The 26638-nt window shown below is 40.5% G+C and overlaps 1 protein-coding gene across 1 annotated transcript in view; it reads right to left on the reverse strand.

The window, feature by feature from the left end:
• LOC149150784 (polycomb group protein EMF2B-like) overlaps nt 1-26638 on the reverse strand; it is a 293618-nt gene that overhangs the window by 96101 nt on the left and 170879 nt on the right. The window lies entirely within an intron of this gene.

Below are 26638 nucleotides of genomic sequence, written 5' to 3' on the forward strand. Positions count from 1 at the left end.
TAACACACTGATAAGTATACCAAAGGAAAACATTCAACAAAAGATTACCAATAGCAAGGATTGACAGGTAATCGAGAAATTATGTCAAATACAGAAAGGTACATCAAAAAACAGTACAAGATCATAGATGGATTGTTTGTGCTGCAATCCATATATGTTGCCTGACCATGATAGAAAATAGAAGTTACACACATAACTGTATCAAAATACCACCTACAATTAACCTAATAGACAAAAATTTCTGACTGGGACCGAAAATAAGGCCAACTTCAAGAAATCCCAATTACTCTTTATTATGAAATTGGCCAGCTGCACATGTAAAATTCACACTGACTGTTTCCCACTTTCCCCGTACAAAATAATTCTAAAGGGATTTCCTCCATTCTACATAATCACCGTTACTGCACTTGGATTAGTCACTATATACATTCATTTTGGTCATCAAAAACCATGGAATTGTAACGTGTGTTATCTTTCATGCTACTCCAAAAGTGCTTACGCCATGTTTGGGGGTACATTACGTCTGTTCAGCCCCTGGATGGTCTGAAATGGATTGATTCATGAGAGATGGTACATAATACATCTATTGAAATTCCTTGGAATGAATGTTGATAACATTTTGGGGATCCACTAGAGCAAAGGATATAGATGTTTGAACATCTAATAAACACAATTGTGCAGTTACACCTTGCTGTCCCGGGTTTAGCAATTTTGTCATTCTATTAGAGCTTATCACTATATTGGGCTTCACTTGAATAACTCTAAGCTCAATTCCTTTCCTTCTTACGAAAATCTTATGAAAAGATCTTGAAAACTAAGGCCTACTGTTCCCAATGATTGTAACCATTGGACCCTAACAAAACATCAACACCATCCATTTGGATTGCAATCAAGGGACTATCCAGCAAATACACCACCCCCAACACCCCCCCCCCCCATATTCAGCCTAATACTATGACACGTCTTTGAACAATTTATGGTATCTCCATCTGCAATCATTACTTGGAATTTTGGTGCTAGATATTCTTGAAAATATCGAGCGGGGGAGTTGAATCACTATTTCGTTACTTTTGACAATATTTTACTTAGTTAATCTTGAAATTGAATTGACATCATATAATCAATCCTCCACAATGTATGAACACAGAGATTAAAGTGCAAATTAAAAATTGAAGAAGATTAGATAAGATCATTTTATTAATGTCCAATGAATAACCACAAAAGTAGGTCAATGGGACTGAAGGATACATCCAGTAGAAGTACAATGTGGGAGTGCAAATGCAACTGCTAGAAAATGCCAAAGCTAAAACTAGCATAAAATGAAATATAGGAGACAAATAGGACAGCCTCAAGAACATGTATATAACTGAATTAAAGGCCCTCGGTGATGTAGAAGACAAAGTGAATAATTCCAGGGTTGGAGGTCGATGATGTCAACAATGCCCAAGTCTAATAGTCGATGGAAATGGGGGCAACAGTGATGTTGGCTCGCTAACAAAGTCCTCCTAATCTGATAAGGTGTTTGTCTACACGATCTTGGGGGGGCAACAATGTAGGAACAAGGGATACTCCTAGCATCCAAAGTCTAACGAAAGAAGCTCTAGATAAGTCTCTGGCTATTCCACTAAGGCTAGGCTGTGAAAATTCCTACACTAAAGGAACCCCTACTACAGCAAATCTAAATCTACTTCACCTACTTGATTTTAAATTACATTCATCAAGTTATTCTTCTAAATACTGAAGCAAATTACTTATACAACCTACACTAACTAAATATTTGATCTCATGAAACAGAAAACAGAGCAAAGAACAACATACATAGGACACACTTATTTTTGGACACAATAGTCCCCGAAAAAACCCAATGCGGGAAAGTCGGTGCAGCAGTTCTGAGGGTTTATTACTATGCAGGAGAAATATCTGAATACAAATCTAGGAAGCTCATCTAGCAATCCTTTACAAAGAAAACACTGGCAGAAAATCTGAGTGAGTTTTACCTCACTTCACCCGACAGAATTCTCGCTGATCCGACACAAGACTGGCTAACCCCGACTATTTCTGCGTTGGCCCTGTGTAGCCCCTGCACTAGACCTGCATCACCTCTTCTGCCCTCTGCGTCAGCTATCCCAGTTGTTCTGCAGTTCGGGTTGTTCACGATAGTTCCGGCTTCTGCGTGACAGGCAGCTTTTCTACTCTGTGTTGGCCCTTCTATCTCTGCGTCGGGGCTGCGTGGGCCCAGACTGGCCCTGCGTCAGCTCTCCCGACTACAGCGTTGCCTCACTGTCAGTATTCTCCAGAAAGTCTTTCTCCCGGATTCTCATTGCCACTCTATTGTTGAATAATCACTTAGTTCGAATCTCTCAGCTTCCTAACCCCAGAAATCGAACTCTAGATCAATTCTCTCTCTATGTGTGTGTTTTTCCAAATGAACCCCAAGCCTCCATTTTATACTTTCCTGTTGAGCCTTCAACGACCGAGATTAAATCTCTAATCAACGGCTAAGATTAAAACATGACTTGATCCGCCTTCTAGATCATTCTCGCCCATATTTTGATTAATACCCATTAATATTTTAATTTCCCTAAGTTTAGACTTAGGAACTCCATTAAAAATACTAATTATTTTAATAAAATAAAATTCGAGTGGAATTTCACAAAACAGTGCATGGGTTCTTTAGAAATCATGTGCCTTAGCCTCTCCACCAATTTTCAAGGCTAGAACACTTCTAATGCTACCAAAAGCTTACATAGACAGGAGTCCATCATTGGGAGGCACCCTGCTCTGGGTGTGAGTGAACTGATGTGTTGTTTGGCACCTTCGCAACGATCTCGAGTGTTAAAATGGGTAACTAGGTTCGGTCTTCATAAATATGAAATGTACTATTGATTCTTCTATTTGTATAAAGAAAGAAAAATTATTATTATTATTTTGAAGCATGGGTTTCATGCTCAAGGTCAATTTATTTATAGGTCAAGCACCCATTGACTGCTTCTAAGATGTCATAGAGTCAATAAGTCAACTGAGTCATTGTCATATACGAAAAACCCCATTAGGCATCTTGTATCATGTCAAGAAAATTATTGTAAGTCAAGAAATGTCAAAAGACACCCTCCAAGACAATTCGGCCTAAGCAGAGGACAAGTCAGCCTCATAAGCGCTATTTGACCTCCATAAGAAGCCTATATATACAAGGTGTTCGGCCTCATTGAAAGAGCATCCAACAAGTTCATACAAGCTCAAGAAAGACAAGGAATAGCTAGCGAAGAAAAGGAGAACAAAAGAAGAAGAAAGTGACGTATTTTAGGACTATTTTAGGCCATCATCATCCACATGCGCGAAGAAAAATTGGGGCATATTTGACTGCAGTAAGACCGAATTGTAGAGTTGTCAAGAAGCTAATATTTTGGTACCAAGAAGACCTACTTTGGAAGTGGAGATATCTAGAAAGAGGAAGCACATCAAGCGAAGTTGAGAGTGTTAAAGTTTCTAAGTTTACTCAACTTAGAAACCCTTCATGCACTTTTTCTGATTTATTCGTACCTACTTGTTATTTTTGTTTAACAAGTTATTTACAAAGTAAATACTGAAGATAAACACCAGTGCATGCTCAACATATTACAGATCAGAAACTAAAAGAAACAAGAACAAACACACCACATGACACCATCATTTTTGGACCAATTTCCCCGGAAAAACCCAATGCGGGAAAACCGGTGCAACTATCTGAGGGTTTTCTTATTAAGCAATATCAGAGTACAATTTAGGTGCTGAAACTGGCCTACTCAACAAAGAATTTCCTTAGCAGCTATACCTCACAATTTGAGAGAAATCCCCTGGCTGAAACCCCGGAAAACCCTTTCCGCAACTCTTCAGCTCAAAACTACTCCTGCAACCCCAGCATTTGCCAATCTAGATTGTGTTAGCCCCTCTCCCTCTCACACTGGCCTTGCGTCAGCCTTTCTAGGACTGCGTCAGCCCCAGGAGGCCCCGTGTCAGCTCTGGGAGCCTCTGCATCAGCTGCGTTGGCCCCTCTGGTGCTCTGCACAGCACTTGGCTGCCTCTGCGTGGCCCTGCGTGAGACCTTGCTGGCTCTGCTTCACCCTCCATTGTTGCGCTGCTCTCCCGGCACAATGTTTTCCTTCTCTGTTTCTCTGTACTCAATTCCCCTCAGTTGCTCTCCCGATCATTGATTCTATCTCTCTTAGCAAACCCGCTCTAGAGAATAGAATGACTAATCATCTTGTGTACTCTCCAAGTGACCCTCAAGCCTCCTCTTATACTTTTCCTGTTGACATCTCAACGGCCGAGATTAAGTCCCTAATCAACGGCAAAGATTAGATCTGGCTCGATCCATGTCTTTTGGACCACTCTAACACAGATTCATATTAATACACATTAATATTTTATAGACTTAGGGACTTCATTAAAAATATTAATTATTTTAATATCTCCTAATCTGTTTAGAATCTGCCCAAACCCTTTTTGGGTATTGGAGATCTCGTGTGCCCCAACCTCTCCACCAAATTTCGTGGCTAGAGCACATCCGATGCTACCCCAAATCAACACTCCCTCTTAGCGAAGACTGTGCTCTAGCAATACCCCTCATTGAGTATTACTCTAATCATCCGGCATCGGTACCTGTGCTAATGCTAGGCCTTTCTGCCCACAATCCTCTGCACGGCTGCCTCCTGTACTGCTGCCCATGATTCTGCCACTGCCACTACTGCATCTGTACGACAGCTCCCTCTGCATCTGTGCTGCTACTGGTCCTTTCTCCCAACACTGCATCTGCACTGCACCTCCTTTCATCATGTTGCATCGTGCTGCCCGCTACTGCATTGCAACTCAGTTACTGAGAAGTAAGTAACTGACCTCCATGTTGGGCTAGAAACACCCTTTGATGTTGAAGCTCCCTCTGTCGCTAACAAGTGCTCCCTCTCTCTAACCTTTGCGCTGCTGCAACAACTCTCCTGCATCTCGCACCGTTGCACACCTCTCTGTGTCGTATTGCACCAATGCAACACTCCTGTGCCTCTCGCACTCCTGCAACCTGCTAGCTCTGTGACGTCTTGGGATTCATGCACTGTAGCTCTCTTTGCCGCTCCATCCGCATCTGTCTCTACCCACTCAGCCAATCCTGTTACTCCTCGTCGAGGCTCCCGTAGCAAGGTCTAATCCAAGAGGCTAGGTACCTCAAGGATCCTGCCCCTCATCGCATGTAGTCCGTCTAACTACATCTCGATGTCTCCCCACTTCCGCTCAAGTGGCGCGTGTGCACTCATGGCACAATCATCGTCTGTCAAAACTTCCTTTTCTGCCCGTGTTGGCGTTGCCTTAGTCTCGGAAGACTCTCCCTTATTCTTCTTCCTTAGGCACTGGGTCGCATAATGACCCATCTCCCCACAGTGGAAGCACTTGATCTTGGAGAGATCTTTCTTCTTTCGCTTCTCCTGCTTTCCCTCAGATGCTAGGGCCACATCCTCCTCCTCCTCCTTGACCTTGATCCCTTTGCTGCTGCTACCTATCTTTGACTGTCATTTGATCTCTTCCTGGCGAAGAGCTGCCCACATCTCGTCCCAAGGTAGGAGAGTCCCTCTGCCCAAGATGCTCTAGACGAACACTTCCCACTCTTTTGAGACAACATTCAGGGTTGTCCTCACCATAAGCTCCTGATCCGGTGTCGCTCCTATAGCAGTGAACTGATCTCAGACCTTGTTCAGTCCTCCGAGGAAGGAGTCAATCGTTTGACACTTCTTCGTTTGATACGACCTCATCTGGTTCTCGAGCAGCATTCTTCTCTGCACAGAAGTATGCTGGTACATGTTCTTGAGAGCCTCCCACATCTCAACTATCGTTTCCTTCTCGGCTATATGTGGTACCACATGATCCCCAGTCAATGATAATGCACTTGGCCCTCGCCATTGCCTCTTCATACTTGTGTCAGTTATCATTGGGGTCGACTGGGATAGCTATAACCTTCAAGGCGAAGTTCTTGACACAATTCTTGTCAAGCACTGATAAGATTTTGACCTTCCAGACTGCGAAGTTCGATGCTCCGTCCTGTCTATCCTGGTCTCTTAACCCGTATAGTGACATGACGCTCCTCTACTTCCCTCCTGGAAATTCTTTGATCGACTCCTCTGAGTCTCTACTTCCCGTGTGGAAGTTCTCTTCTGGACTCCCTTTCAGTCCTGATTTCCCTCCTAGAAATCCTTTTGTTGCTTGCCAAGATGACCCCTACTCTGATCGTCTTGCGTAACTACACTGTTGATCCAAGTTCCTCGACTAGAAACCCTCGGTAACAACTCCTCTAGCTTTTCTCTGTCAAGTATTGTTCTGACTACAATACCTCACCAGCTCCACTCTCCAATATTTCCACAGCCTTCTAGACTCCAGCAACTGCCTCTCTGTGAACTGTGTCAGCCCCACTCTGCCTCACGCTAGCTCTGTGACACCCCAGATGGGTCTGCGTCAACCCTGGGATGCCCTGCATTAGCCCTCTGGTCCTCTCGGTCCGCAACGCTGGCCTCTCTGAGGCTTTGCACAACTCCCGTCTTCTTCTGCGTGGCTCTAGCTGGCTCTGCATCACACTTCTTGGCCTCTGCGCTGCTAGAAACAACTTCTGTCACCTCGAGACAACTATTCTCTGTTGTTATTGCTCTGCTCGGCTGATGTCTCTTAGCCCTCCTGTGATTTGCAATCACGCTCTGATACCATGTTAAAGTTTCTAAGTTTACTCAGCTTAGAAACCCTTCATGCATTTTTTCTTATTCATTCCTACCTACTTGTTATTTTTCTTTAACAAGTTATTTACAAAGTAAATAGTGGAAATAAACACCAGTGCATGCTCAACATATTACAGATCAGCAACTAAAAGAAACAAGAACAAACACACCACATGACACCATTATTTTTGGACCAATGTCCCCAGAAAAACCCAATGTAGGAAAACCGATGCAACTATCTGAGGGTTTTCTTATTAGGCAATATCAAAGTACAATTTGGGTGCCGAAATTGGCCTACCCAACAGAAAACTTCCTTAGCAGCTATACCTCAGATTGAGAGAAATCTCTTGGCTGAAACCCCAGAAAACCCTTCAGGCAGCTCTTCAACATAAAACTGCTCCTGCAACTCCAGCATCTACCAATCTGGACTGCATTAGCCCCTCTTTGTCTCATGTTGGCCCTGCGTCAGCCCCTCTCTGTCTCATGCTGGCCCCCTCTCTGTCTCATGCTGGCCCTGCGTCAGCGTTTCTAGGCATGTGTCAGCTCCAAGAGGCCCTGCGTCAGCTTTGGGAGCCTTTGCGTCAACTGCACTGGCCCCTCTAGTGCTCTACACAGCACTTGGTTGCCTCTGCATGGCCCTGCGTGACCCCTTGCTGGCTCTGCGTCACCTTCCTTGGCTTATGCGTTGCTCTCCCGACACAATCGCTGCTTTCTCTATTTCTCTGTACTCAATGCCCCTCAGTTGCTCTCCCGATCACTGATTCTATCTCTCTTAGCAAACCTCGCTCTAGAGAATAGAATGACTGATCATCTAGTGTACTCTCCAAGTGATCCTCAAACCTCCTCTTATGCTTTTCCTGTTGAAATCTCAACGGCCGAGATCAAGTCCCTAATCAACGGCTAAGATTAGATCTGGCTTAATCAATGTCTTTTGGACCATTCTAACACAGATTCATATTAATACACATTAATATTTTATTTTCCCTAAGTTTAGACTTAGGGACTCCATTAAAAATATTAATTATTTTAATATCTCCTAATCTGTTTAGAATCTGCCCAAACCCTTTTTGGGTATTGGAGATCTCATGTGCCCCAACCTCTCCACCAAATTTCGTGGCCAGAGCACATCCAATGCTACCCCAAATCAACAGAGAGAAGATCATTTCAGCCATAAATCCACCCACGTGCGAAAATCAAAAAGTACTGGCAAGCCAAAAAAGTGCAATTCTGACGCAATGACTGAATTCTAAAGTAAGGGCCAAAAATTGCAGTCAATGAAGTACAACTGAAGCAGTTTTGGAATAGTCTGACTTGGGTTGACTTTGTGAAAGACAACCTCATCAAAAGAAGTTCATTTAGTATTGGAGGGGTCTTTGACAAGGGTCTTAGGTCTTGGAATTCATCATTTGAAGATTCTAAAAGAAGAGAAGAATTCTTGTGGGTTTTCCTGTCAAGAGGAGAGGTTTTGGCCCTAGCTAGCAGCCTATATTTTGTGTTCTCTTGTTCTTTTGATATTCATAGTTTGGTAGTTGTTTGATGATAAGAACCCAATAATAATCAAATAAAGAAGCTAACTACAAGTACATCAAATTGAAGTAAAAGAACATCACAAGCAGCTATCAAAGTAAGAGAAATCATCATCATCTAGCTACCCTTGATTTGTCAACATCGACGATACCAATTGGCCTCCCAGAGTAGGGGTTGAGGGTAGACTTGAGGTCTCATTGTTCTACTATCTAAAATACTATAGAACTCAACTTGTCGCTTATTGCTCTTATTAGAAGGTGTAGGAATTTACAGTGTAAGTTCCTTAGACAGAACACCAAAGGACACTGCTCACAAACAGATCAAAGATCAATACACCAGTATTCTTGACGTGGTTAAAACCCTCAAAGAGGGAAACAGTCCACAGCCTGAGCCAACACAGCCCCTTCAGACAATTTATTAATAAAAGAATGAAAATTTACATAAGCTTCTCTTATGAACGGTTCCCCTACAAACGACCCTCCATGCTCTTTAAATAGAGATCATGGACCAATCGGGGGTTAAGCCACGAATCAAGTGTCGGTAATACCAAGAAGAGAATGAATCGTGGATCACTACCTATCGTGACCATTGGATTGTAAGTTACAAAAGTACATAGTAAAGAAACACACTTTACCTAACTCTACACTAGACCAAGTTATACTTAACTATTTCCTATGTGTCGGAATATCCTAACATCCCCCCTTAAGAACAACTTGCGATAGGATTGAAGGATGTACAAATATGACACAATAGGAGAAAGAAGGAGACATTAGAGCCTATCCCCATTAAGTGACAACTTCCTGAACTCCAACCACTAATCGAATTTTAGTAAACTTCGCCTCTGTGAGAGCCTTTGTAAAGATGTCTACAACTTGATCGTCTGTTGAACAATATTGCACTTCAAGAACATGGTCGTGAATGAGCTTTCTGATGAAGTGCATGTGCAGTGCAATGTGTTTGTTGCGCTGATGTTGGACTGGATCTTTGCATAGTTGAATGGCACTTTGATTATCACACCAAAGTGTAGTCGGATGCTGTTGTTGAAAGCCAAACTCTAACAAGATCTGACGAAGCCACAGGGCTTCCTTACTAGCTTCTACGGCACCACGATACTCTGCTTCTGCTGAAGAAAGAGAAATGGCACTTTGTTTCTTGCAAGCCCATGTAATAGGTCCTGAACCAAGAGTGAACACATAACCTGCAGTAGACTTCTGATCATCAAGGTCACCAGCCCAATCAAAATGAGTGAAACCAACCAATATAGGCGATGCTTCTGCACTCTAATGAATCCCAAACTGAACTGTACCTTGAACATAACGAAGTATTCTTTTAGTTGTTTTCCAATGACTTTCATGTGGGTTTTGCATAAACAGAGCAATAAGGCCAATAGCAAAGGAAAGGTCAAGACGAGTATGGGTCAGATACAAAAATTTTCCTACAAGTTGACGGTATAAGGTAGCATCAACTTCAGGGGAAGTACAAGTGACTGAAAGTTTGGCTCCAGACTGAAAGGGAGAAGGGGTTGGCTTACAATCTTCCATGTGAAAATGGCGTAGAAGATCACATGCATACTTGGACTAGGAAATGGGAATACCTTCCTTGGATTGCAAGACTTGAAGACCAAGAAAATAATGCAAGTGTCCTAAGTCTGTCATTTCAAACTTCTTTTTAAGGTTGGACTTCACATGGTTTATAAGGTTGGGATCACTACCAGTAAGGATAAGATCATCAACATAAAGAACAAGAATGATAAGAGACTTGCCCACTTTCTTGGTGTAGACAGTATTGTCAGAATGACACCTAGAAAATCTAGTTTCTAAAAGAAAGCTATCCATTTTGGCATACCAAGCCTGAGGGGCTTGCTTGAGACCATAAAGGGATTTCTTAAGCCAACATACAAGGCTGGAGTCTGTTTGTATAAAGCCAGTAGGTTGTTCCATATAGATTTCTTCATGCAAGTCCCCATGCAAGAAGGCAAATTTAACATCCATCTGATGGACTTCCCATTTGAAAGAGGCAGCAAGGGAAAGAACAAGGCAGATAGAGTTCATTTTGGCAATAGGGGAGAAGGTTTCAGTATAGTCAATGCCTTCAACTTGTGAAAAACCCTTAGCAACAAGACGAGCTTTATGTTTATCAACTTTTTCATCTGGGCCATACTTGGTTTTGTAAACCCATTTGTATCTAACAAGTTTTTGTCCCTTTGGAAGGGGAACAAGATCCCATGTATCATTTGCCAATAATGAATGATATTCTTCATTAATACCTACGTCCCAATCTGGACGGCCTGAAGCTTCTGCAAAAGTGTCAGGATCATAATTAGTTGAAGCTTGAGCCAATAAAGAAGAGGCTCTATTGAACTGAGAACGTGTACGTCGTTGATCTGTAGGATCACCGACGAGAGCACCTGCTGCATCCCAAGTAGCACGGACCCAGTTTGGAAGCTGAGGAGCTGAAGGAGGATCCTAAGAAGGTGGGGGAGGATTGTCATCCTCGCTGTGAAATATTTTCAGAGGTAGAAGGGATAGAGAGAGGTGGCACACTCGTCGAACTAGGCTCGTAGGCCGATATATTTTCAACGAACATTACATCTCTTCTAATGATAACATTTTTGGACTTAAGTGGAATAAGTTTGTATCCTTTCACATCTTCAGAATATCCAACAAAAATACATTTTTCACTCTTAGATTCTAAAGCTTTATGTTTCTCATCTCGAATGTGGGCACATGCTTCACTTCCAAAAACACAAAAGTGACTTACATCTGGTTTAATTGAGCTCCATGCTTCTTCTGGAGAGATATTCTTCAAAACCTTAGTAGGAGTGCGATTTATTATGTAATTTGCACAGTTAATTGCTTATGCCCAAAAATTAAGACTAAGTCCTTTAGATTGAAGCATACAATTAGCCATTTCCTTTAAGGTGTGATTCTTCCTTTCAGCTACACCATTTTGTTGTGGAGTATATGGAACAGTATGTTGTATTTGAATTCCATTCTCAGTGCAAAAGTTGATGAATTTATAGTTAACATATTCTCTGCCATTATCAGATCTTAGCTTAAGAACTTGATGTCCAGATTTTTTCAACAAAGGCCTTAAAGGCCAAGAACATGTTAAATACTTCACTCTTGAGTTTTAAGAAGTATACCCAAGTGCATCTAGAGAAATCATCAATGAAATTTGAGAAATACTTGTGGCCAGAGAATGAAACAACTGGAAGTGGACCACATAAATCACTATGCACAAGTTGTAAAGGCGCTAAGGTGCCAAGAGCCACATTTTTCAAAACTATCCCGATGATGTTTTCCGAGTACACATCTAGAACAAACACCATCTCTGCAAGATACCATTGGAAGACCTGTCACCATATTTTCTTTACATAGATTTTGAAGGGAGCGATAGTTTAAGTGACCAAATCGCTCATGCCAAAGTTTGTTCACTTCATCATTATGAGCAACAAATACCGAGGGAAGATTTGATGACCCAAAGTTGTTAAACTTATACAACCTTGTAGAATCATCAGCAATGCTAGTAGCTAAAATTTGTCTAGGATCTCTTAGGTCCTTAATTACAACATTGTGAGGTGAAAATTCAATGATTCTACCTTCACTTGAATGAGTTATCTGATATACAAATAGAAGGTTGCAGGATAAGGTTGGAACACATAATACATCATTAAATTGATCATTGTCTATATGAACAGTTCCAGTCCCTACAACACTAAGAGATCATCACCAACATATATATTTTTAATATTATAATCATTTAAAGAAGAAAACATAGCTTTTTTTTTGCCATGTGATAAGAAGCTCCAGAATCAATGAGCCACTCATGAGAATTAGAAGAAGAAGATACATTCAGTTCATATCCAAACCGAGATGTTTGACAACCACATGCAGAAAGTATTATTCCTAAAGATGAAGTTGAAGTTGAAGAGTGCTCCAAATGGATGTTACGCTTCTTCATTGCTGCTTCCAAGGCTTCCATCTTCTTAAAGCATTTGGATTCTAAGTGGCCATCTTGATTACAAAAGTGGCAATGTCTATCAGTCTTCTTCCCTTGTTTTTATTTGCCTTATCATTTTTGTTGAAATGATTTTTCATTTTGAGACTGAAATTGCTTAGGACCCTTGTTTGGTTTAGGACCATTCTTTTTAGGATACGGCTTCTTAGGATTATTTGAATTTGGTTGTTGTTGGGCGGCGAAGGCTTTCTTAGAAGAGTTTCCAAGATTAAGAAGACCAAGGTGTAAGAGTTTTTCTTGTTCTCTTATTAAAGAATCACAAAAGGCATCAAAGGAAGGGGACTTGTAGTCTTGTCCTTGAGAAATGAAGGCTTCTCTTGTAGAATGGAAAGCGGAAACAAACACAGAGTAGGCTAGTCCCAACTTAGTAAGAATGGAATAGATAAGGTTACCATCTTCTTTCTTAACCTTAACAACTTCCAAGAGAATTCTAAGGGTCTTGAACTTGGACAAAAAATCTTCAATGGAAGAAAAATTATTGGGGTCCAATGTAAGCAACTCATTTTCGAGTTGGTGGGCTCTAAGTTCATTTTTAATTCCAAACACTTTAGTGATCTGATTCATTGCTTCATTAGGAGTATCAAGTTCTGCGATATGGAATCTAAGGTCTGGAGAAATAGACATCCCTATCAACCCACGTACTTGATCTTGCCTATTTTCCCGTTTGGCTGCCTATCTTCATCTTTCGGTTTGGTTTCTTGGCCTGAGGCTATTCTGTAAAGACCTTTACTTCTATTTTCCACAATGTAGGACCACCATTGGAAGTACTTAGTGCTGTCAAGCATAACTTGGCATGGACTTTCCATCTTAACAGAAACTGAAGCTATGGATGCTGAAACTAAGTGTTCCAATAGAAAGATTTCGAAAAATTAGGCTGATTCAAAAAAAACGGCTTTCAGATGAAGAGGTTATGGCTTTTTGAAGAAAAGTTTTTGAAGATGTTGACGAAGTGCGGGAATGTGTGGAAATGAATGATAATGTTATATTTAAAAAAAATTGCCCCCTTTCCAAACTTAATCTAATTAGCTCAACAAAAAGAAAGACTTGAACTCAGGACCTCTATTCTCATAAAGTAACTTTGGACCAAGTGAGCTACATTAAAAGGTTAGTAATTTTTGGAAAAGAGGAAGGGGGGGTTTTTTTTTTTAGTCACCGAAGCTTTGGAGTGTGTGCTTGCTTGAGAAAGCTCTTTTTTGCCTACAAAACAAAAACCACAAAACCCAAAACGGACATACAAGAAAAAAACAAACCTTATGGTTTGAAGTTAGCTTTACCCGAAAACTAACAATTTTCCTCAATGTTTCTGATTTTTTGAGATCACACTAAGGCGCGGCAGAAAAGAGCATACGCATGAGAAAATTCCTTCCTTTCTATTTCTAATTTGCCCAAATCGCACAAAGTCGTGGGGCAAAGAGCATATGCAGAAATGAAAGGTATAGATCCAGTAATAAAAAACAGAGAACTAAATAAACTGAAATAAACAGAGAAAATAACTAAAAACTGCAAATAAACATTGTATCCCTGTAGATTTTAAAAATGACGTACCTAGGGCTACCGAAAACCTTTTCGCATCAAACGAAAGGGGTTCCTCACTGGAACAGATGCTCCTAACACAATAGAGCAATCCTCTAGGCCTGAAAGCAGTCAGTAACAGTAGATCTAGGAAATGACAATCGGATGCAGTTCTACCGGCTTCAGATTTGGATCACCAAGGGATGCGAACCTCAAATCGCTCTAATACCATGTAGGAATTTACAGAGTAAGTTCCTCAAACAGAACACCAAAGGACACTGCTCACAAACAGATCACAGATTAATACACTAGTATTCTTGACGTGGTTAAAACCCTCAAAGAGGGAAACAGTCCACGGCCTAAGCCAATGCAGCCACTTCAGGCAATTTATTAATAAAAGAATGAAAATTTACATAAGCTTCTCTCATGAACGGTTCCCCTACAAATGACCCTCCATGCTCTTTAAATAGAGATCATGGACCAATCAAGTGTTAAGCCACAGATCAAGTGTCGGTAATACAAAGGAGAGAATGAACCGTCAGATCACTACATATCGTGAACGTCGGATTGTAAGTTACAAAAGTACATAGTAAAGAAACACACTTTACCTAACTCTACACTAGACCAAGTTATACTTAACTATTTCCTATGTGTCGGAATATTCTAACAGAAGGATCAACCTAGAAGTATGATGTGATCATCTGGATCGTCCCCAAGTGGGGCAAGGTATGTAGGATATGAGATATGTGTCTAAATATCTCCTTGATGAAGGTAAAGAGGGATCCTCTTGAATCTCTATAGAGGCAATGGTAGTGCACTTCAATCTCGTAGTATAGGGGGAACTTAAACATGAGGTGCCATGACATACCTATCAAATCTTATCAAATCTTGGTATATGGTGGTTAATCTCCGCTCGCAGTTAATGAGAACCAATCAAAAGTTGCCTTGAAGGGATCTTCAGTGAGTATATCCAATGTATGTGCATGTATGGGGGGCAGATGATGATGCCATATTGTAATTCAAGGAAATTCTCAAGGTAGAAGGAATTCATCAGACCCAAGCCCATCACGGGGGGAGTCCAAATGACCTGAACGTACAATTTGTAGACATCCTCTCTAATGGACTGATTCAGTACATCTCTAGGCAAGATGAGATGGCTTAGTGCAACAAGGGAGAATCTGAAGGGGCAAAGACGCTCAAGGGAGAATCTAAAGGGGCGAAGACGCTCAAGGGAGATTCTGAAGGGGCAAAGACACTCAAGGGAGATAGTCAAGGAAGAAATAATTGAAAAAAAATATTTAATTTATTACAAGCTCTTGTGAGTGACATGGATCCTCTGTAAGCACCAATTTACAAAAATTGCAGGCTCCAACGTATCAAAAAGATGAGGACACCAATCCTTACTAAGCACCAACTTACAGTAACTGCAGACTACAACTTGAACTCGACCTTTAATACACCAGAACTTGGCCTTCAAGACACTAGGACTTGGCTTTTAGACTAGGCCTAAACTAGATCTTCAAATAGTGGAACTCAACCCTGAAACTCGACCTTCAAATAGCAGAGTTCATCCCCCGAAACTCAACCTTCAAACAACAGCACTCAGCCCTGAAACTTAACCTTCACAGGGATAGAACTCAGCCCTCAAATTAGAACTGCATCTCGACCTTAAGAGAAATCTAAAACTCGGCCTCTACAGGCTCAAAATTCGACCCTCAAGACAGGCTTAACGCTCGTCCTTCTCACCAGAACTCGGCCTACTCGGCCTACAAAGACACATGTACTTGACCCTCAAAAATAGGCCTCAAACAAACCAAAATCCATTCCCAAGAACAATGCAAAAAACCCTTCAAAAGATGCGCCAAAACCGTTCCACATAAAGCTACTTCAACTCAACTTCACTTCAATTCTTATTCGTTCATGAGGTATGAACTCCAAACCTGCACCTTCGCTCTCCTAAAAACAAAATCGAATGCTTGAGTCGAGTGGTTAAAAATGCTCCTTTTGACGCTTATTTATAGTGTGTTTGGACACTCAGATAAGGTCGACTTATCCGCTCGCTAGGCCAACTGGTGCAACTAGCAGAATGTACAATGAATATTCAAAAATTCATTTCTCCTCAACCATTAAGCGTTAGAAGGTGTGTCATATATTATTGGAAAGTTCTTGGAATAAGCCTTCCAACCATATATCATATGCCTCCATTTGAGCTAGATAATTGGAGTAAAAATGCCTTCAAAGATAGGGTATCCAAATCAGGCTTGCTTGTACTTTGGTTGGGTCACCTTGACAAAATATTTCATATCTCTTCATTCTAATGGAATTAGAGCGAGTGCCATATATCATTGGAAAGGTCTCGAAATATGTTACTTGATATGTAATTTCCTCTTTCATTTGGACATCTTTTAACATCAATAACAATCATTTTCAACAATCTCCCCCTTTGTTATTGATGACAATACTTTGACATATGCTTCTTTTGATGACTACTCCTCCTGTTTGCATTTTATTCATACTTCTTATCAATTGTTCCCCCTGTTTGCATTCTCTTCATACTTCTTATCAATTGTTCCCCCTGTTGCAATCTCTCCCCCTTTGACATCAATAGCAAAGGGTGCTCCCCCTGAGTTTAGCTTCCTTTATTGTAATAAAGGAGAGATCACTCCCAACTTCTGCCTAAGATATTCAAAAGTTTCTCTGAAAAAAGTTTTGGTAAAGATGTCAACAATTCATTCTTTGGTGCCAATAGATTCCATCTTGACACCCAAGATGAATATCGTTTGTTTTCGAGTGCAAACAGGATTTTTTAGATATCGATTGCACTAGTGTTGTTGCAAAAAATAACAATGGGTACAACAGTTTGTTGTTGATATGCATTCAGCTTCAACTGTAGAAAGGCAAATTGATGACTGCTTTCTACTTGACCAAGATACGAGGCAATCTCCGAAGAAAAATGCACTCCCACTAGGGCTCTTTCTATCATCAATGCTAACTACCCAATCAGCATATGTCTATGTTGTTAATATGAAATTTGTACTCTTGGGATACAAAAGCACAAAATCGAGTCTTCCCTTTAAGTATCGAAATATCCTTTTTACCGCTTGCATATGTGATTCCTTTGGTGCTGATTGAAATCCTGTAACCATTCTAACTACCTACATAATGTCTGGTCTCAAAGTTGTCAATTATAGTAGACTCCCAATCATAGATCTATGAAGTGTTGAATTGACTTCTAGAGATTCATCATCCTTGCCTAACTAGAATCCAATAGTCATAGGGATACTCACTGGTGCACATTCTTCCATTCCAAAACACTTGAGCATCCCCTTGAGGTATTTAGTTTGCGCAATGAAATTTGAATACTCCTTCATCGGTTTGAGGAACCTATAGTCCAAGGAAGAAGGATAATTCGCCAATAATTGACATTTCAAATTCCTTGGACATTTCCTTGACAAATTCATGACTCATCATCGTTATTGCTTCCAAAGATGAGATCATCCACATATACAAGTGTAATCAATAAGTTGTCATTTTCAATCTTGATGTATAGATTACTGTCAACGACCCCTCTTTTGAAACCTTGTTGCTAAAGATAGTGGTCCAGCCTAGCATACCAAGCTCTTGGAGCTTCCTTTAACCCATAAAGAGCTCGCTTAAATTTGCACATAGTCTTTATTTTCTGACAAGTCAAAACATTCTAGTTGTTCGATGTATACTTCTTCCTTTAAGTCTCCATTTAGAAAGGTTGATTTAACATCAATTTGACAAACTTTAAAGCCTTTCAAACACGCAAATTCCAAGAACATTCTTATTTCTTCTAATATGGCAATTACAGCCAAATTTTCTTCAAAGTAAATTCCTCCAATTTGTGCATAGCCCTTACAAACAACGCTTCCCTCATTTCAGATAATTTGTCCCTCTTCACTCATCTCGTTTTTAAATACCACTTAGTTCCAATTACGTTTTTATCTTTTATCTATAGCACAAGTTCCTAAGTTCCATTTTTCTCAATTTGATTCAATTCTTCTTCCATAGAATTTACATAATGTTGGTCCTTATTGCCTTGTGCAAAGTCCTTTGACTCTATTTTGGATAGAAAAGCAAGATTGTCTTTTATTGGTGAATTAGTCATTCTTCTCCAGGTTTGTATTCCTGCATCAACATCTCCAATAATTTGGTTCTTTGGGTGATGTTTTTGCACAAATTTAATAGTTGTCTTGGTTGGAGACTAATGTCCCTTTACTTGTTCTTCCTTTGTAGTAATCTCTTCTTGGTCCACGTAGATGGTATCTTCTAAATTCTCATTTGTTTGTTCTGCTTCTTTATCTAGCCAAGTTTTGTCTATTCTTACATCAACACATTCCATAACTTTGCATAGTCTTTTATTGTAGCATTTGCAAGCTTTTCTTCTTGTTGAGTATCCAGGGAAGATTCCTCGTCTACTCTAGAATCACATTTGCCCAATTAATCAACATTTATCATCATATAACATTTGCTTCCAAAAATTTTGAAATACTTAATTGAAGTTTGCCTGCCCTTCCATAGCTCATATGGTGTCTTGTCTTTGTTAACTCAGAGTTGTGCATTGTTCATAATGTAAACAACTACAGCAACAACTTTCCAAAACTTATCTGGCAATTTGGCTTGTAGCAACATTGTTCTCATTATTTCTTGTATTGATCTATTCCTTCTTTCTACAACTCCATTCTATTGTGGAGTTCCTGCAATTGAAATTTGTCTCTTAACTCCATACTTCTCACAGAATTCATTGAAATCATTTGAGGTAAATTCATTTGATTCTTAGATTACTTTCATTTTCAACTAAGGCTTTGAATGATTTGAAGGTATATAGTGCTTCTAATTTTACTTTAAGAAATGAAACCCAAAACATTCTAGTATAATCATCAATAAATAACATAAAGTACCTTTCACCTTGCAGGGTTGGTGTTCTTGTTGGTCCACAGATTTGTGTGAACAAGCTCTAGTGGCCTTGATATCGAGCACTCCTTTGACTTGAAGCTCACTCTTGTATGTTTCCCATGTTGGCAAGATTTGCAAATGTCACTTGTTGGTTTCAATTTTGGGTGTATCTCTCACTACTCGTGTTCTGCCGATTTTTACCAAATTGTCAAAGCTCAAGTGTCCTAGCCTCTTATGCCATAACCAACCTCATATTTTTGTCCAATGTAGCATTTCTCTCCTTGAATTTCATCGAGAATATCAATATATACATTGCCTAGGGACCTTACTACTCTTCCCACTAATCTTACCAAGTTAGTCTTCCTTATTTCACAATATTTAGCATGAAAAAGTGAGATCATAACATTCGTCGCACATATGGATGACACTTGAAAGATTATATTCGAGTCCTTCAGCGTATAAAACATTTTGTGCTTTAATCCTACCATTGTCAAGGCTTACAATACCTCTTACAATGATTCTTGTGGATCCATTGTCTCCAAAAGAGACATCTACTCACTTTTCTTCTTTTAGAGTAATAAATTTCTTTTGACCTCCAATCATGTGTCTAGAGCACTCGCTATGAACAAACCATTGACTTTGATTGTCTTGAGCATACAAAACTAGTTCGCATTTTCTTGTTGTTGGTTCTTCCTATTTTCTCTTCCAAAACCATTCTCTTGATCTTATAGGGCAGTCTCGTGCCACATCTCCAAAATTGTTCCATCTATAACACTCTATCCTATACTTGGATAATGGTGCAAATGAATTATGAATTCAACAATCATCAGTATCTCTGATTCCAATGTCTACGAGCTTATTTTCAAAGGTTTGATAAGAACCTCTTTCATACACATTTTTCACATAAGCTTTACAATCTCTTGCTTAATGACCAAAATTTTTGCATGAAAAAACAGTGACCCGCAAAAATAGTTTGATATCTAGCTGAGTATGGTTGCCTTGAAGGAATAGTTCTTCTAAAATTGATCTGCTATGGAGATGATCCAAATCTTTGCTAGTCATTTTCCCTTATCATATTGTTGCCTACATTGTGAATAGACCCCTTGGGAGCATCAACATAGCTTTTTGGTGTAGAAGTCTTTCCATACTCCTCTTGACCTTGTCCTTGCTCTTGCAAATATTGGAGCTTTCAAGATTTTCCTCAACTTGCATACCTGGTGACTTGGTATTTGCATCTTCTTTGTATGAGGTCTCAAGCATAAAACCAAGACCATCTTTTCATATGGTGATATTTGACTCCTAAGAATAGAATTCAAGGTTTGAAAGCTTTCCATGTTTTTGTTCAACATAACTACATCTTTCCTTAATCGGACAAATTCTGCTTCAAGCTCTTCACAATTTTCTCCATTTTCTTTTGGTTGATTGTTCAACATTTCTTCCACTCTTTTTGCTTCCTCTCTTTCAGTGTTTGATTAAGATGATTTCCTTGGATAGTCTCTTTTGTTGAATGGTGTTGTCATTGATGCCAACGTCGATCCTTGAACGCCCCTAATATACGCCATGGATTGCATTAGTTGGAAGCTCCAATGGACAAGAAGCCCCAAAAAAAAGCAAGAACCTGCAATGTGTCCATGATGCCCCATGTTTGATGAGGATTTGGATGGAAAGATCAATGTGTTTGGACTCAAGCCCATCGTCATTTGATCTCTTCACCATGCCAATTCAAACGATATGTGGCATGCCTTGTGGTTCTCCATTGGGGCGATATGCTCATTTAAAGTTGAAGCCACGAATGTTGATCAAGGAGCCCAAATTGAGTGTTATATGGCACCTCTTCTATTGGAGAATATTGGCATCTTAATTCAAGAAAAGTAAATTAATTTATCTTGGGCATCATCTTAGGCATCATAGTCAAATTCACTTGGAAAGGAATACCAAATTAATTTGAAATCAAGTCAGCCCTAATTCTTTTGGCTCCAAAATTCAAAATTCAAATTGAAATTTGAAGTCAGCATCCCTCCAATTTTGTACAAGTCGGCTCCCTTAATGATACCCCTTCAACATCTATAAATGGCAGTCGAATCCTCCACAAAAGGACAACAACTCAACACCTAATCTTCTGAGATTTTGAGCAAGCTCTGTCAAGCAAATCTGAAGATAGGAAGTCAAATTTCTGGGTTAGTTTTGAAGATATTTCGTTGGAGTTTCTGTGATCATTATAGGCCTTCTTGACCTTCCTTTCGCATACATCTGTGATTGGTTCTAGGATACTCGCTCAGGGTTTTTCAAGTAGGTTTTTGGATCTATTTTTGTTTTGGTTCTGGTTCGTCGTGGGTAGACTTGTCTGAGATTTTCAGCCCTCTTAGGGCACAAATTTGTGGCACATTTTGGCACAGAGTTTTGACTTTTCGGCCCTCTATGTTAGGGCAATTTCTCGGCACAGTTTTTTTGGATGCAGTGACAATTCTGAGGCTTGCACCAGCATTGTACTAAGCCTCCTTCTTTATGCAAAAATTCAGTCTAGTTCTATGACGTTTTAATCAATTGCGGACTGTGATTAAAGCATGTTTTGATGCGCTAAATCTTCATTGAACTTGAGATCTGCTTTCAGCCAAAATTCTGAGGAATATTTGCAAGTCTGTCCAAGGACTTATCTGCATATATTCGTACGATTAGGGCATGATAAACTCGGATTATTTTATGAGGTGGAGACTAAAACTCTTTTACGGCCATTCCTGAATTCTTTTTGTGGACTAATTGAGAGTTGTTCCTGAGGTTGTTAAGGACTATTCTAGAAGGCTAATTCGGACCTACATTCGTTGATGTTTGTAGCCCTTTTGAGGTGGAACCCAGCACTGACAGAGTTCACTTTTCTCAAGATAAATCTAAGTTTTTGTTGATTTCTGCTGTAACATTTCAGGACACGTTAGTAGAGAAGTTTGGCCTTGATCTGATTTTTGTTGGTGGTCTAATTTGAAGTCTTCAATCCTCCTAAGGTACAAAACCAGTGGTACATTTTGGCACTTTTCTTGGTTGTCTGGGCAGAATATTGATGAAGGAAATTGTACAAAGTTTCAGTCGTGATCAAAGCGTAAATTGTAGGGTGAAGTGTCATGCTTTTTGAACTGATTTTTGAAGTGCCCTCTATGTAAGTACCTTAGTAATTTAAGCCCTAATTCAAGTGTTGAAATACTGAGACGGGGGTGAATCAGTGTTTCATTCAATTGTTATTATTAATGCCAGTTAAGAATTTCTCACAATTTGAACCAGAAAGAAAATAAAAAACTTTATTGAAAAGTGTTGAGGACACCAATCCTCTTTACAATAGTTACAAGCTCCAACTTGTAAAATTAATTGATTTTAGGGCTCCAACCCTAAGGACAGCAATCCTATTCAACAAAGAGATCTTGTAGGACTTAAACCTTAGAATAAAATGTTACCAAATTCAATATTACTGGGTTATCGTTATTCTCCAAAGATGCACATGTCTGAATGCTCATCAGATCAATTTAACTGGACAGTAAGTTATCTTCATCAGCTGGCAATGGTCATAAGTTTGCTTGTAATACTAGAGGCTGCTTCAATATCTGAGCTTCAAGACTACTAGTCCTTACAGGAACTATATATTCAATGCCACAGATGTAAATGGGCAGGGATGCTTCAACAAAAGAATTCACAATAGGTTCGAATAGTCTCAGCTCCACTGAACAGTGCCTGCCTGCATTGTATAAGGGCCCAAACAAATCCAAAGAACCAACTGATCACTGGCCACAAGTTCGAGTAGATCATCACAAGTCTGAATACAGGTCCACGTAGAAAAAGAGGATCACAAGTCATAACAGGTCTGAGGAAGTAAAGAGCATCACAGGTACAGGTCCGAGGAAATAAAGACCATCACAGGAACAGGTCCGAGTAGTATCTGAGGTTTAGCATCACAAATCAGAGAAGCATTTAATATCACATGTCCGAGAACCATTTAACATTACAGGTCTGAGTCTATTATATCTCTGGTCTGAGGACAGTGGAAAGTAAAGAATTTATAAACTGAAAACCACTACTCTACAGGTCTGTTGAAACAAGTAGTGTGAACTCTCACCAAATATTGAAAACTCGACCCTTATCTTCTTAGTTCTTCAAGTTCATGAGTTGTGAACTACTTCTCTGTCTTGCTTGATCAAAATTGGATACCAGAATGAGTGAGACGGAGCCATATTTATAGTGGATTTTCTTAATCATGAAGGGGCACGTCTATTTGCAAAGATCATGATCCTACACAAATCGGCAAGTATGATATAATATTGCAACTTAAAAAATTAATTTCTCTCAACTATAAGGAGTTAGAAGACAAATAAATGCTCGTTGGAAAGAGGACAAAAATAATATTTTCCTTTCGTAGGAGTGTTTTCATGGGGTTCCTTCCATTGGAGGGTTCAGCCATGTTTGAGGGTTTCTTCCATAGGAGGGTTTTCAATGATCAAGATAGGACCTTCTACATCATCATCATAGTTGTCAATGATCATATAGCTAGGTCTAGGGTTCTAGGGTTAGGCATAGGGTTTCATAAAAGGTTTAAGGTACATTACCACCAATGACAATTTCAATATCTGTGACAGTTCAAGAATCCACAGGCATCTTGATGGATCACACTTTGTGATTAAAAAGGACTGATCAGAATTTAAAAATGCAAGGGAACCACTACCAAACAAATTTGGAGTTGAGCAAAGGTGTTGAGGGACAAAAGGAAACTTTTTGTTGATTGTCTGAGGCATAAACTCCGAACTATCTAAAGCAATTTAAGGATGTTCTTGAGGTTTGTTTTCGTTCAAGTTTTGAAGGCTAATTGTCACAGCAATTTAAGGCATATCCGGTAACAGAACCCTGGTACTTCTTCAAATACCTTTCAGAAAGGTTTTTAACTTTTTAGAGATTTGATTTCACATCTATTAGGGCATCATTGTTTTGAGGACAGTTTCGTTAAAGCACTAGTTTTGTGAGTGAATTCTTGTGATGTCCCCAATTAATAATTTTGCCAAGGGAATTCTCAATTTTGCAATTTTTGGCAGTGAATAAATATTTGGCATATTTATAGAGATGCCACCCCCAAACATTAGAAAATCCAAGAAATTCGATGAGAAGTGGAGAGTGGGGGCCACTCCAAGGGAATACGCACCCTTTCAAGGAATTCAAATTGGGTGAGAGAGGGAATTTGATGGCTGGAGCCCACAAGGAGAGTGAGGGATGCCTAGCTATAAATTGGAGGTGAGGCTCTCATTTTAGGGGCTTTTTGATCATTTGATAAACTTTGTTGTTGCTCAAGTTGTTCAACTTAGTCATAAGTGATGTTGAGCACTAGAGTTTCCCAAGGAGGAAACTCACCCTTCTCTTTGGTGGACTATGAGCGCCACCATGGAGGTTTCACCATTGTCTTGTGGAGGCAAAGACAGGCATAGCACAGGTGCCACGAATTTTTTGAGCTAAACTGGGACACAGAATCAGAGCTACGCTATCCTTTGGGGAGTTGGTGCCGAGAATTAGAAGCCACACCATTTGCTGGACACTACTTGCAGAATTTGTTGGAGGAGAGGAGAGAATTACAGAGTAGAAGTGAGCCCTTCTCACAAGTACGAATTTCTCTTGCTGAACCTACGCAGTTACTACCGAGACCTGTGCAATAACTGAGAGGGAGTTGTTGTGGGTGGTCTTGGTCAGAGGTATTTGGAGTAATATTGTTGTGTTGGAGTTAGAAGGGATCCAAGGGGATATTTTCCACTATTTTGGAGGGTTGTAAAGACGGAAATCCCCACAGACCGAAATTCAATGGTAGTGGAGAAGTGCTAGGAATTTGGGGTCAATTTTGGGGAGAAAACCCTTTCTGAGTTTTTCGGGGTTTTTGACAAGGATCTCATATCTAAATTTGCATAATTTGATGGGCAAATTTGAGGGGTAGAACAGGGGTCCCAACTCAACCAGCAACAAGAGGAGCTAGGGGAAATTTGGACAGAAATTCTAAGGTCAACATTTGACCAATTCCTTCATGGCGTTTTGTGGGTTATTGGTGGAAAGCCCAGGATTGATTCCCAGATTTTTCCAAGCATCGAAGGAGGCCCTAGCCGCAGTTCTTCACAGCCATCAGTATATTTCTGGGCAGTTTCAACACAGAGCCAGGAGAGAGCAGCAACAGATTTGGGAAGGACTTCTTATTATTCATTTGGGCTTAGCTAGCTTGCCTTGAGCAAGCCCTGACGCACTCTTTCCAGCACCGCATTGTACCCTCTTCATATTATAATAAAATGGCTCTACAACACAATTTTTGGCTTTAAAATGGTGTTATAATGTTTGAGTAATTTTCTGTGTGCTTTTGCTATGTTTGCTTTGTTTATCATTGTAAATTTCCATTAGGAATATTATAGTGGTATCAGAGCATGATCTTGGCCAGTTGTGGGGGAGCTAGCAAGATCATGCAAGTTTTGGCCATGCATGCATAGTGATGGTGAATTTATAGCCACTCTAATGACACAAAAAAGGGAAGAGTACACAGGTGATCATGGAGGACTTGATGAGGCAGAACCAAAAATTTAGGAGGAAAAACCAACAAGTCCTAGAGAGGTTGCAACCAATGGTGGGGACATTGAGTCATACCCAATGCGGAAGCCATGTGCATGCACGCAAAACCCAGCAGTACAACACCCATACGTATGGCCAATTTGGTTGTCCTACCATGCCTCATTTTCTGGATGAGCCAAAGGAGAAGCACGGGTCAAGGACGAGACCATCCTATAGAGGAGGGAAGTTAGAGGGTGAGACCGGGGGCATTTTTGCTAGTGGAGACTGGGCTTTAGATGTCAGGAACCTGAGGAGGAGGAGCATGAGGACACGTAGGATGGTAAGGGGTACATTGATATACCGATTGTGGCGCGGGAGTAACCATTATTGGAGACCTCTTCGATAACGCTAGTTGACACCATGGTGAAGAGAGTAGAACCTACACCTCTAGAGCCATATGCTGATGAGGTGTCGTCCCTAAGTGAGGTGCTAGGAGACACATGGATACCCGAAGCCATGACTAAGTTCCTTGACGGCAGCCCCCTACAGTAGCATGGAGAAAACATAGAGGGGCGTGAGGTAGTCATCGAGGGACAGGTTGTGACCCATGTAGAGCCCATGGTGGAGGAGGACGAGCAGCCATATTTTGGGCCAACCACTGATTTAGACCAGATAGATGCACAGAGTGTTAGCAGAGTTGCAATACTTCCAGACAATAGCTCTCTTCAGTCCTATATAGATGGGGCTTGCAGCATTGCTAGGCTACCTTTATATAGGTGAGGGAGAGAGAGAGGTGGAGTTACCTAGACATATTATATGTGTTGACCAACCAAAAGAGACGAGGCGACATGAGTTGCATCGAATGTTGCGTTTGCAGGTTGGAGGGCTAGTTTAATGTACGGGGGTTTGTGCTTTCGATCGTTTCCTTGGGGTTGGATGGCAAGAGATTATGAGTTGGTACTCGGTGGAGTGGGCTAGGCATATGGAGTTGGTTATAGGCCAGAGTGAGAGTCAGCAGGCATGTTCAGGCATCGAGGATACTGGAGGCCCAGGTTGGCATTGGGATCCAGGTGGGACTACCTACCATTTGCCAGATACACAAATTGACTATGGCATTGGTGGTATAGTTGACCCAGCAGTTGAGCACACACATTTGCTAAGGGAGTTTCAGTCAGCACCAGTGGCCAGTCAGTGTGTGAGGGAACTCCATGGGTCATCGAGTTATGTTGGTTATGTGTGGGGTCATGAGATAATCAGCACACTCTAGCAGGAGATTGTCGGAGGAGGTGGCATTGGCAAGCCACCAGACAATGCCTTGTATGGGGCTGGAGATTCTCCACAATTATGTTGGCCACAAAGGACACGGAGAAGCAGAGCAGTGGTGGCATCGC

This window comes from Pinus tabuliformis, chromosome 9 (genome assembly GCF_031772625.1).
Source record: "Pinus tabuliformis cultivar Carrire ecotype Pingquan chromosome 9, CPIR1, whole genome shotgun sequence".
Lineage (NCBI taxonomy): Eukaryota > Viridiplantae > Streptophyta > Pinopsida > Pinales > Pinaceae > Pinus > Pinus tabuliformis.